This window comes from Hydra viridissima, unplaced genomic scaffold (genome assembly GCF_058129835.1).
Source record: "Hydra viridissima isolate aposymbiotic clone 2 unplaced genomic scaffold, HvirCarnegie_v1 scaffold_4, whole genome shotgun sequence".
Lineage (NCBI taxonomy): Eukaryota > Metazoa > Cnidaria > Hydrozoa > Anthoathecata > Hydridae > Hydra > Hydra viridissima.
Genome location: NW_028324303.1, coordinates 17,266,971 through 17,281,088, shown reverse-complemented (window position 1 = coordinate 17,281,088; position 14,118 = coordinate 17,266,971). Strand labels below are relative to the sequence as shown.

General features: G+C 30.8%; 2 pseudogenes; one reads left to right on the top strand and one right to left on the bottom strand.

The window, feature by feature from the left end:
* Window positions 1-360: 360 nt before the first annotated feature.
* Window positions 361-4,942, top strand: LOC149890194 (uncharacterized; annotated as a pseudogene).
* On the bottom strand, window positions 2,511-3,033 carry LOC149890195 (E3 SUMO-protein ligase ZBED1-like; annotated as a pseudogene).
* Window positions 4,943-14,118: the final 9,176 nt, after the last annotated feature.

Genomic DNA, 14,118 nt, shown 5'->3' with positions numbered 1-14,118 from the left:
TTTTCATAAAAGTTGTTGTTTATGTAAAAAAAAGTCTTTCGTTAATAGATATTTATTAATGAAGTAATTATTCCTAATAATTTATCTGTTACCCATTTTATGATCATTTACTCAATTTTTTAAACATTCTTTTAAAAATAGAAGATAAAAATAAATCTAGCGCCGCGGACAGCCTACCGAAAGTCGCTAGCCAAAAATAAATTCTTATCCTACCGAAAGTCCGTTTCATTGGCTAAGAATTTCACGTGTCAAATCAACCAATAAAACACGCTTTTGGTAGAATAAATAATTTTAAGAAATTTCGGTAGAATAATTTCACGTGTGAAAACAAGTCAAAGTGTTATACATCATATAGTGAAAATGGCAATCGCTTTTACTTCCTCTGAATCTTTTTCATCATTTGTATTGTTAAAAGAAGTTATTAAAAAATTATGAAGATACTAATTTTGTTAAGTTATGGATTAGAGATGCTAGAACTATTGAGGCTGCTAGAAAATCTGTTCCAAAGAAAGCTGCTGTTATAGCACCTCAGATATTACAACAAGTATTGTTGTATACATGGTGGTCAAAAATTTAAATATAGTGGCGAGGGAAAACGTAAAAGTTTGTAAGTTATTGTTTGTTTTTTTACAGGTTAATGTCAAAAAAATCAATCACAATTTTTTTGAACCAATTCAGAGACATCATTTATGAACACCGAAATAATATTATTTACAGAACCAATTACAGGACCCTGAGGAACACTACTTAACACGTCTACCCAGTCTGAATAGAATTCACCGACTACTATACACTGATTTCTATTACTTATAAAATCCAATATTAGATGTGGCAAGCAATCATCACTTAGTGCTTTAGCAAAAATATATAATACTTCAAGTATAGTTACATACAACTAGTTTCTAATACCTCAAGTTTAGTAACATAAAACCCCTACGTTAGTTACATACAACTTGAAACAAACAAAGCTATGATTGGCTGTTTCAAGATGAGCTTTATGGTTTCTTTTTTTTTTTTTGAAAATATTCACTCAAGAGGGTGTTACTAAAACTCTTACAACTTTTGAAATATTAGAGATAATTTTGTTCTGTAAAAAACTTAAAAACACCAATAAAATTTCACTTCAAAAATCTCACATTTAAGGTGGCTTTATTTGCTGATGATTTTATTACAATGGAAATTATATATCTAAAATAGACCATATTTTGGATTTTGATTATAAATATTGTTATAGAACTTTTAAAAAAAGCTGTCCTTTCTACCTGCATTTTAAAGCGTCAGAAGATGGACAATCTTTAAATTTACAAGATATGGATAAAACACATAACCATGAAGTATCTGAAGTAAGTGACACATTTATTTCTTTTCTCATATTCCCCTTTGTTACCCAATTTTTTTTTTCACAGATTGATCTTTATTTTTAAATTCAGATTCTCTATAAGCACCTGCCTAATCAAAGAAGACTTCCTGACTATGCTATTCAAAAAGCTACAGAGTTAATTCATTTAAAATCTAAAAAAAAGCTGCTGCAAAAAGAGTTGATAAACTCCACAGGCAAAATAATAGCTCTTAGAGATATATCTATTATTGCTGCTTTATCTCACAAAGTTGATACCTGGAATGATATTGGAACCTTTGTTACAACGTTAAAAGAAAAGTAAAGTAAGTAGTCTCTGAAATAATTTTGTACTTTTACGTTCACTGTTTTATTGAATTTATATAAAACATAATTATATTATTTTTAGATGCTAATGTTGAAGTTTTAACAGACTCTGAAGGTAATTTAAAGGGATTATTTTCCAAGACACATTTATACATAGTGCATACAATGCATATCTGGGGCAGTCTGGCTTCGGTACACTACTGCTATCTGTTATACTACAAATCTTCGTGAATAAAAGTTAGTTCAACCACATGCTCAGAGAGCAGATTACATTACCTTCTTGCAACTATGCTACCAGACGTTGAGTTCAATCTCCCCGAATTTACAGAGGTTGCTGGAATAGCCAATAATGCACTCGCTATTCTTGAGAGTTTTGGCAGACGGTGATGATTAACTTTCCACCAATCAAGTACATTGGCATTCCTTCCAATAGGAGGTTCAATCATATTTATTCTGACCTCCTCTTGCACAGAAGCTGCATCATCAACTGGCAGCATCCTATTCGCAGTTGCTGTTGTAAGCATGCAGTCGAAGTCATCCCATAAACTGCTTATCTTAGGGGCTGCAGCTGATGTCCGACCAGGACCTAAACCAGGATTAGCACTTCCAAAAGCAGGAGCGGGAGCACCAGCACTAGAAAATGTTCTTACAAAATATTATATAATATAAATAGCTGTAAAACTAAAATAGCAAGCAAAAATGAAAACCTGTGCATTAATGTATTATTATTCATCTGTAATTAAATTAAACCACAATGCAGTGAAAAATCTGAAAGTTAAATCTGAACTGCAGGCCATTACCATTACCATCAAGTCTTAATCTGTGTTAATCACGTAACATAAAAACGTTATAGTTTTGAATTTGTACCTTGAGTAATGATCGTGTCATGGTCGCTCAAGGCAACATGTCCACCTTCACCAACATCAGTACCGCCACAAGATCGGAATTCCTTAGAGTACTGATGAAGACTGTCTACAACAGTAGCTTGCTGTTGTTCAGAGAAGAAGATGGATTTGTAGCGTGGATCAAGAAATGTACGCTGCATCAGGCAAAGCTGATATGAATTGCGGAAATTGTCGGTCTAGTTTTGACTTTAATTTTTGAGCAATAAGTACACCACAACCCTTATGTGAAGGATCATTGATGAATCGCTGCAATTGCTGATTTAAGCCATGGAAAGCCGGAATTTTCATAGATAACGTTGGGTAGTTCTTTCCACATAATTCTTTACTTGCTTGTTAATATGGAGCAAGAATTGTGTGATAGGCTTCATCAAGCTTCCATTCTGCATTAGTCAAATTATCAATTTTTTAACTTATTGCTGGCTCTGCAGATATAGCATCTTTTTCTTCGCATAATCTATTCAGCATAAAGTAATCCGAGTTGTTCTACCTAGTAGCAACATTGATTATCAGCTCTCGTTCTGCTTTTCCGAACCACTTCTGCACTCTGTGCAAATTCTGTGTAGCCTGGCTGTGGTGATAATGTGACATAATACGACGGCTTTGGAAGAAAAGTCTGCATTCCATCAATTTCACTCACGGCATCATTGACGGTTAATTGTAAAGTGTGATCAAAACAAGAAAGATCATAAAATGATTGTGAGAGATTCATGGTGCTCTTCATATTACTGCCATTAAACCCAACGTATAAATTGGAACAGTCCGAGGAAGTTCCCAAATATCAATAGTCTTGTCTAAAGATTCAAGAATGCTTTCGCCAGTATGTTCTCCTGGAAACGGCTTGTTTTCTAATGCAAATGTCTTTAGCTCAAATTTAGGACTTACATATGATAGACAAAAAGAAATAAATGGATCTTGCGCCCTCGAAGCCCACAGGTCAGTCGTGAATGAATTTGAAATACCTTCAAAACTCGATATATTTTATTAGCCGTTTTCTGTTTTACACTACAATATAACTCAGGTACAACTGATCTTGAAAAGATAGTTATGCTTGGCACCAGATATTGTGGTTCCATTAATTTCATCAGTTCTTTGAATCCTCTGCCTTCTACAAAGTCGTATGGCAACTTGTCTTGAGCAAGCATGCAACCAACCGAATTCGTTATAGTGATCGCAATTGAATGACTAGACGACCAATGTGCTTTCTTATTAAAAAAATCATCAACTATACTTTGCTTTTTATTTTCATTTTTCAGTTCTTGTTCTGCAAGTTTTCTTTTACAATTCTCTTTATTTCTCGCTACACACACTTTATGCGCTTTCTGATGAGCAGCACGTAAATGAACATAAAGACCTGTTGTTACTCCAGTTGGACACTGAACAGGAAACTTGCATGTTCCTATTTTGCAAATGTCTATAATTCTATTGCCATTCGTTTTTTGCCTACTAAAAAATTCCTAGACAATACTTCGACAATTACCATCGTTACTATCCGCCATTGTGACACTATATGACTTTTTTCTTTCACTTTTAAACGATAAAATTCGATTAACCTTGGGTTCGCTTCGAAACAAAGATACTATACTTCGAAAATTCGAAGGGTTCAAAACTAAAAAAAAGTTCGATTCGAAACGAAACTAAAAGTCAGTTTCGAATTCGCAATCGAAGTTTCGAATTTCGCACATCACCATTCATGACAGACAAAGAATTGACAGAGAGACATGTTTTACGTGCTGCTTTTCCCGATGCATCTCTGTTACTTTGCTTATTTCACACTCTTAGGTAACTTGAGCTAATAAATGTATTGTAAAATTGCACAACTAACACTGTTAGATCACCAATATGTCGTCACTTGTTTTTGTGGGGATCGCAGATATCTCTGTACATACATCCACTGATTAAGGGAAGAGGCCGCAAAAGAGTTGCTGCCACATCAACTGTTGGTGAAGTGTATAATGGAGAAACTACAATATGAGAAATGTCCAACTCATGCAAACGTTTTATATGTAATGATTCGTATAAAACTCAAGTGATACAAATTTATGTATTTTGTAAATAATAATCTAATTTTTATTTTAAGAACTTTCAATCGTGAAATTTCTACAGTCAAGCTTGGGGTCGCAAATGGATAACGAACATCATGTCTTGGGCTCATTCAGAAATTAGCTTATGCAACATCAGAGTACTAATACAATGATTTTTATGGGATAGTTATTTCACCAGCACCTACCACAGTTCTGAAATATTTTAATGATAACTGGCACAACATTCGTAATGAGTGGGTTTTTGGTTTAAATTATGCTTGTACAAATTTTATGAACACCACTGATAACCGTTGAGGGAATTTTAATGGAAAACTAAAAGAAGTTATTGACTTTAATAGTGCTTTGGAAAACTTCCGTGATAAATTCTGTTTTATTAACCTCAATGCGGAATGAAAGAGACCACCAAACTATCAAATGCAAAAAACATATGTTGATATGTTTGAACCTAATTCCGCTGAGGCAAATTTTAAGAAAATTCTGACATCATATGCGTTTCGGCTAGTGTTAAAACAAATGACCTTGCGTTATGAAGTCAAATTTTTATCTGCTGAAAATAATAATTATATAGTCAAAAGCAGTGAAGGTCAGCTTAAAGTTACTTCTTATTCATGTGCTTGTATGTTTTGCAATTCCATGAGTCTGCCTTGTCACCATATCTTTGCTCTTCACTAGTTGAAAGGAATGAATCTGTTTAATGCTGAGCTATGTACAAAAAAAAATTGACCAGGGAGTATTATTGTCAGCATCAGAGTTTACTGGACATACTTTTGAGCAACGAATGAATCTTCTTCAGGCATTGTAAAAGGGTTAGGAATATGGAAAGGTCATGGTTGTAAATGAACTTGTTGAGAAAGATTCTATATTCTTAACACCGGATTTTTCGATTGCAGGAGTACAAGGGAGGTAAATCAACATCAACTGTTGAAGAATCATTTCACAGCGAACCGGAGAAATTAGCAGACCCGAATGGAACCCCTCAGAACAAAGATAAAATTATCAGAAAGGTGCTGTCAGAACAATCTGTTGTGGATAGCACAAAACCACACCAAGAAGAATGTTTAGTTGTAGAAAATAAAGGAGATATTACAGTTAAATATAAATTTAGAAATTGTTATCTGCTATTGAAGATAAAATACGTAAAGTATGAGTCATATAAGAATAAGAAGAATAAGAATTATAGAATCTTATACATTTATGTTAGTTTCTGGCTTAAAGAAGATTCATTTGCCTCAATGTGTTGTCCAATGTGGGCGCCCAAAAGGTGCAACACTTACAACTATAGGTCTGCCTAAAAAACATTGCTGACAGTCTTCTGATGTCCCAGTTCGTTTTGTGAAAGTTGATTCTGTTAAAAGACATGCTATTATGTTAAATATTGTATTACATGTTATAAACACCTGTATACTGTTTTGTATAATTGTATGTTTAATAGCATTAAGATATTGGTATTGTTGTTCCTGTTATGTAAGGTAATAGCTATTTTAGCGTACTTTTTATGCAGCATGTATTATATAGATTATATGGATAATATTTATTTATGGATTTTATATATTATTAGATTTTTTTATATATTATTTTATATATTATTAGATTTTTGAATGTACTTTTGTATTTTTCTTTAATAAAATCTTTAATGAAATGCAAAGTCCTATGGTTTACCTTCTTATGGTGCATTTCGTTAAATAAATTACATAAGTTTGAGTCTTATGTAATTTATGAACTAAAAACCAAGGCAATTTTTGTAGTAAAGTTATTTGCAATAAGCTATATAAAGTATGAATAAATTCGTATAATAGACGTTTTTGGTAAGATGATTAGTTAAATCGTCAGTATAAAAATAATCAAGTAGTTAGTATTTTAAATAATGTGTATATACATCTACTGATTTAGGGGTAGGCGAATTGAATGTACATACATCGATTGCTTTAGGGACAGGTGCAGTGGATATACATACATCAACTGAATTTTTTTTGTTTGTGCAGGCATTCTTGTGGGTAATAATCACAGTATACTGACCATATGACTAAAACAGATCATTTATTCAAAATAATACTGACCATTTAATTAAATCTACTTACCACTTAAATACAAGCCTAATACATTATCCACTTAGGGCCTGTTTATATGGAAAGCGGGCTGGCTCGGCAAACGAGCCAGCCCGTTTACCGAGGTATTGACGTTATCAATATTTCAACTTAATTTTATTTTGCGTTTATATGAATAAACGAGCTAGCCCGGATAGCGAGGTCTCACTGTTTTTTGCCGAGATCTCGGCAAACGGGCTAGTTAATTTCGTATATAAATTTGTGCGCATGCGTATAAAATCTTACATTTTTTAAATTTGAAAGCTTCTGCATAAAATAACAAATTTAATAATAAAACTGGCAACTTCCGTGTACTTAAAATTTTAGTTGTTTTGCTTTTATAATTTACCAAAGGTCCAGTATCTTTTAAGTAATATAAAGTAATAGCGACTTTTTTATCTGCTGATAGAGCTTTAGAGTTTGGCGAAAAAGGGTCAGGAGATAAATAAGGGCTTAGCTCTGAAACCAAATTCATGAAAAGAAACCGTGAAAGGCTAAAGTTTGTTTTCCATACATTACTGGGAGCTACACCAGTTATTATATTATGCCACCATAAATCAGTTCTTCCAGTTTTAAACCAGCAACTACGATTTTTTCTTTTAAGGCATCTCTCTCTCTTGCTTGTTTCATCTTTTGAAGGGATTATGATCGTTTTCGTAAAAGAATAATATTTGAAAAATTATCAAATCTAAATTTGTAAAGCTTATATAATACAATTAGGCTTTTAAGAACCATTATTTGTGTTATAATACCAGTTAAACATATTGTTAAAATGCAATGTGTTTTTTTTGTCGCTATCTTTAAGTTATGTCGCTATCTTTAAGTCGCCATCTTTAAAGTTATTATTTTACCGATAAAGAGGCCAGCCCTGCTAGAAAAAGCCAGGCTGACCTCGATATCATTTTTTATTTTTTTGGCAAAAATTCATTTAAACGCAATTTTAAAACTGGCTCGTTTTCCGGGCTAGCTCGGCAAACGGGCTAGCCCTTGTCCATATAAACAGGCCCTTAAATACAAGCCTCATTATTATTAGCTTCAGTTTAAGAAAAATTTACAAACAGGAGAAACATATTGTAGGTTTTATTGTTTTAACTAAAGCTGTATTTCAAATGTGCCTTTTTTCCTTTTCAATAATTTCAATATTTTATATTGATTTTAAAATCAATAAAAAATTTGAACATTGTTGTTAAAAATAAAAAAGAAAAATCATTTTGTTAATCAAAATACGAAGACTTAATTTACAGAAAACTGTGAATTAAATGTTTATGTTATACATAAGAACATTTACGGAAATAGCATCGCCCACTTAGCTGAGGGCCTAACATCCCCTTGTAAGTGCAAAACCTATATTTCTTTAAAAGTTTCAAAAATATAATTTTTTTAAAAGTTTTCAAAGGCTTTAATTTTTAACATTTTACAAATATATATCATACACTAGAAAAGTTCATTCTGCAAAGTTTATCACTTAAACTTTGTAGAAAAAAAGTTAATAAAAATATTTATTAATATTACCTTCTCTGCTTACATTTATTTTTACTACGGAATGCGCGTTTTATTGATTAATAAATTCGTTTTGATATGTGACATTTTTAGCCAATTAAACGGACTTTTGGTAGGATAAGATTTTTTTTTGCTACCGACAGTCGACAGTCTATTTAAAATTATTTATTCTACCGAAAGCGTGTTTTATTGGTTGATTTGACACGTGAAATTCTTAGCCAATGAAACGGTAGGATAAGAATTTATTTTTGGCTACCGACTTTCGGTAGGCTATCGACGGCGAAAGTTTACTTCAGCTGAAAATTTCAAAAAATTAGTAATGAAAACTGTTAGACAATTTTCGCATGTTGACGCATTACTTAAGTAATGCCTTAATTTGCGCACGCTTAGTATCATTACGCTTGAGCATTGTAAACATTCACAGAACAAGTCATTTTATGGTGCGTTCCGCAGACATCAAGTCTATGATGTTTTCCGATGGAACATAAGTTAGTTTCTTTTATTTGACGGACCGATATCGGGCCGATGAAGTAAAACGATGCCGATCTTATACTGATATAAAACATGTCGGCAAGACGTCGGGCCGACGCACAGTGACTCAGAAAGATCAAAAAACGGTAAAAATTAAATAAAATTTGACATAAATCGTAAATCAATAATGTTATATATCAATATAATAATTTTTGGGTCAAAGATTTCAAATTTATTAATAAATTTTTTTTTTATGCGTAGTTTCGACGCGTATAACGCGCGCTTTTGCGCATATACGCGCGTTTAAGGTAGTCACCTTAAACGCGCGTATATGCGCAAAAGCGCGATTATACGCGTACAAAAAATTTTTTTTTCAAGTTTTAGAATCTTCAAGACAAACACATTATCTTGATATATTACACTACTTGATATTTTTATAAAAATGTTTTTTAAAGGAGGTTGATACATAGAGAAAAAAAACTGTATTTATTACATTCATTTTATTATTTACATTACAATTAATTTAATAACTTCATATGGTAACGGTATTCCTCGATAGCTCTTATGTTTTCTAAAAGATATGCTTGATACTTTTGGATCTGATCTTACTAGAATGTAGTGCATCTGATTCATCATTGTGTTTAACCTTGATATTTTTGGCGTGTGCTTAAGTCTAGAATTTCTTATCTGTTTATTTAAACTCTCCAGTGCATCTTCCGAATATACCCCGATTGGCAAAGGTAATTTATGCAATATGGAAGAACTATGAAGCAGCAGTTTATGTACAGTGGGAGGCATAACATACCAGTCGTACAAACTCACTATACGTTTAGCTTTTTCAGCGCAGCATAAATCTAATTCATTGATATTAATAGGATATCCATAAAATATGGTTATGAGAATATTATGCAATCTTTCAATTATATCACAATCAACTTTAGTAATTTTAGAAAAAACTTTACTATTTTTAGATGCTCTTTTGGCAGTATTACCGTCATTGGTATTTTCAGACCCAGTTTTAGGCATGTCAACATATAAGCTTAACGGTTCTCTGAAGAGTACCTGAATCTCTTTTTTTTAAGTCTACAGATAATTTTTCCTCAATTGTTTTTGGCTTATACTTTTTAATTTCAATTTTATAACTCAAATAAAGAATAAATTCCTAGCATTTTATCCAGCCATGCAAAGCTGAAATTCCAAGCCCAAAGGCTGACTCATTCTCATTTTTTTCTTTTAATACATCAATATTGTTCATTTCGTTGGGTTTAGCATTGCAAACATTGCAGGATTGAGTGGATTTTGTCACTGTAAGTGCATTAACTACTTTATTATCAAACATTGTAAGATCAACTCTATAGCTGATATTAAAGGTCACCTTTCTTCCTGCAATATCAAAAACTTTGCAAAACGTCTTTAAGGTATTTATTTGATTTTTTAGATATGATTCTTCTTCTCTGGATAAAATTGAACTCTCTTTTTTATATTGTAGATGAAGAGGTCTACAAAAGTGACAACTTGAAGGATTTCCATTTTTCCAAACTTCGCCATCTTTTACTCTGAGAAATAAAGGCACAAAAGCTGTACTAAAAAGATTTTCTTCACTCTTAAGTTCTATACTTGTGATGCTTGTCTCAAAGTATTTCTGTTTATAAATACTTTGGCTTGATGCTCCATCAAAACCAATCTTTCCATATAAAGCTCCAAATATTTTGTTACCTTGACCACAATTAAGCATATCAATCATTTCAGTTATTCTACTCACAGTGTGATCTAACATGCTTTGAAGAGTAGACTTTGCAGAAACTTCAGAAAAAATCTATATTCTCAGGATAACATTTCAATTTTTCCACTAAAATATCGTTCAAGGTAGGATAAATATGTACATTGTGTACAAGAGCTGAGTTTCTGATCATTTGATATTGTTTATCGCTGAGATCAGTGTTCATTTTTAATGCAAGAGCTTCCTCTACACTCATATTAATGGGAAAGATTTTATCCAAAAAAAAAATCTCTAAAATATTAGACATATTGTTTTTAAAAAAGAAGCTTTTTTTTTTTCTCCAGCAGCATTTGCACTTTTTGCAGAAGCTAAAAACAGAGCTTCATGATGTTCAGTGGCGAGTTCTTTTATTTTTTTTTTCTTTTGCTTTGCTCTCCAAGAACATTCGATTGCTTATGGGGCTTTCCAGAACCAAAATGACTATTTTTATTGTTAATAAAATTTCTTTGAAGCCAACGATTTTCTTTTTGTATAAATGTATCATAATTTCGTTCATATTGTTTTAGTTTTCTCTTCACCTTTGAAATAAATATAACTAAAGCAACCTTTACTTTATTTAAGTTTTATTTGCGAATTTCTTCAGTATTTTTCATTTCATTTAGTAAATCCTTCCGTAATCTTAATTTATCCACTCCTAATTCACATATATTTGGGATAAGATCTAATCTTTTCATTATTATTGTTTTTAAGAACCATCAATATAATAAAACTAATAAATCAGAAACATTTTAAATTACATTATATATTTTTTTACTTTACACTGTTTAAAATTTTACTTTACACTGTTTAAAATTTTAATTTGTAATGGCTTTAACAATTCGTCGGCTTACTATCAATACCTTCTATGTCCTTTTTTACAAATTTTATAGGAGACACAAAAAACTAATAATAAATACAATAGACCTACCAAAATGGTTTTTTTTAATTGACATAGTAGGTTTAATAGTTTTTTTATTAATTTACAAAATTCAACATAATAAATTAACTTTTACAAGTTTAAGTTACCAATAAACAAGAAATACATAAACGTAACTAAAAAGTTTAATTAAAATAAAGAATAACGTTGCACTTAAATATTTGGTAAAAATTAAGACTAAAAAATTGCACTTTTTTTTTAATGTAAAAAATTATTAATCTTCACAAGATAATACACCTACGTTTTTTTTTTTCCTTGCGTTATTTGGTCTTTCTTTCTCAACTTGTCCTTCTTCTTTTTCTTCAGTACACTCCTTGTTAGTATCACTACGAATTACACTACTACTCGGCAAGTCATTTTCATTTTCTGGTCCATAATAACCGTTATCAACAAAATTTTCTGTACCTACAATATTTGTTTTATTTAAACAAATTTCAGTGGTAATTTCAGCACAAGAAACAGCCTGAATTTCTTCAACAGAATCAAGACTTTCTGCAAGTACAAAGGAACTACAGTTGTTCTTATTCAAATTCTCCTTTACTTGAAAGTACTGTGATAGAGATTCATTTACACTAAAATCTTCAGTGTTCGCAAAAATATTCTCTGCACAATCAACATATGCGGAACGGAAAAAATTTTCATTGTCATTTATATCTGAATTTTCTGAATTTCTCAAAGTAATAACAGCTAATTCTATTTCGTTATTAAGGTTTTCTATACAGTCAGTCTCATTATTCAGTCTATCAGTTACGATATTGTTGCTATTAATATCGGTCATCGACAAAATACAACGAGATCTGGAGTTGGGATAGATAAACTGAAAATAAAAATGGAATGTGTAAGCAATTTTTTAATACAAAATGAATTATCAAACAAATTTAGTACTTCAAGTAACTTCAAAAAAATAATTCTGATCAAAACTTCTATGTGTCTCTTAAAATGAACAGATTCAATAAAAAAATTCAGAAAAAATTCAATAAAGATGCATTTCTTACCTCCATTTTGATAGTTATCCATCTTGCACTTTCAAATCACAGCCAACACACTCAAAATACAATAAATTTGTATGAGCTAAATTTCTAACCTATGATTTTGATATATATTTTAGACAACTACATGTCTGTGGGTTAGAAGGTTTTGACCATAAACAATAGATGGCAGTTTAATAAATTTTTGAGGCAATTAGATTTATGTGGTTTTGCATAGAGCTGCGCATCAAGAAAACTAACCAATTTAAGTCAAAGCCTCAAAAATGAAAAAATCGGACTTAGGAGGTTTTGATAGTAAGCCGACGAGTTGTAAAATTGTTACACCCTGTAATAACACTATATTACTAAGTTAACTTTACATTACAGGAAATACTAAAGTTGTTCAGTTAAGCTTTTTCAAACATGTTGTACTTATTGAATAATAAATACTTTCAAAAATAGCGGAAAACAAGGTTTTTAAGTGTTTATCAACATTGGTATTTCTTTAATAACTTCCAATACCGCAGGAGACCGCAGTAACCCTTTATAATTTAAAAGTAGAAATGTTAATTAACTAGAAAAAATGTATATATTTTTGGAACTCGGAAGAACATTTTTTTAGCTGATATATAAACAAAAAAAAATACAATTACTTGCGACTTTTTTTTTAGAAAAGTCTTTAAATTTAAACAAAAAAATCAGACTTTTTTTTTTCTTTTTAGTAAACTTGAAATATATAAAACCAAAAGATTATCTTCAAAATAAATATACACTTTTATTTAAGTTAAAAATACTCTTTTTTAGTTAAATAAAAATCTCACATTTTTCAGATTTCTTTGAAAATAATATCAATTTTTTTTACTTCTTTTAACTATAAAATACAAAAAAAAATCTTATGAAGCAGTTATTTATACTTTTGAAATAAAAAATTATTGCAATTTCATATTATTTAAAAAAGGGTAGTTAATTTATGGAAAAGTTGTGAGGGGTTTATTACCATTTTTTTGTTGTTTTGAGTCACTGTGCGATGCTTGAAATTGTCAGTTGTCCTATGGTTAATCTATTTTAATCTAAAACGCCACGCTGGTGAAAAATTAAATTTTTAACACGATTTGCTTCGACCATAAATTATTCGACCTGTCCTGGAACAGAATCAAATATTTTGGCAAAGAATTATTTTCTATTTCTTCATGTTGTAGACAATTAGATCATAGAAGTTTATGCTGTAAACGGTTCAACCCTTTAAAAGTTCTACTTTTCTTTCTACTCAACGTAATTTCTAATGTGGCACAGGACGCTATATAATAAACACCACATTCAGTAATAAAAATTAAGTTTGAGATTGTTTTTACATTCAAATGAGGGGAAATCGAAACTTTTATTTTACTCTTCAAATCAAACTAAAATGCCCTATAAGTTTGTAAGATAATTTATATTTAAACAAAAATTTTTAAAAAAATTTAAAAAGTAAAGTGTATTATAAAAGTAATCAATACTTACTAAAATTAATAACTCATTTTCTCCCAACATTTAAAATGGGAGATAAAAAAATAATTCAAACCTTGCGAAATGTCTCAGACATAAAATAATGTCAAAATATGTAGATAGGAAATATTTCAGATATATTTTATGTCAGCAGAAAAAAATTCAGACATATTGGACAGATAACAACTCTAACTGCAGACATTCAATTCCTAAGGGTAAATTTCTACTCATTCATTTTAGCTGCGGAAAAGGGAAAGGGAAGGGATGGAAAAATTAATCACATGCGCAATTGCATTTTGAAAAT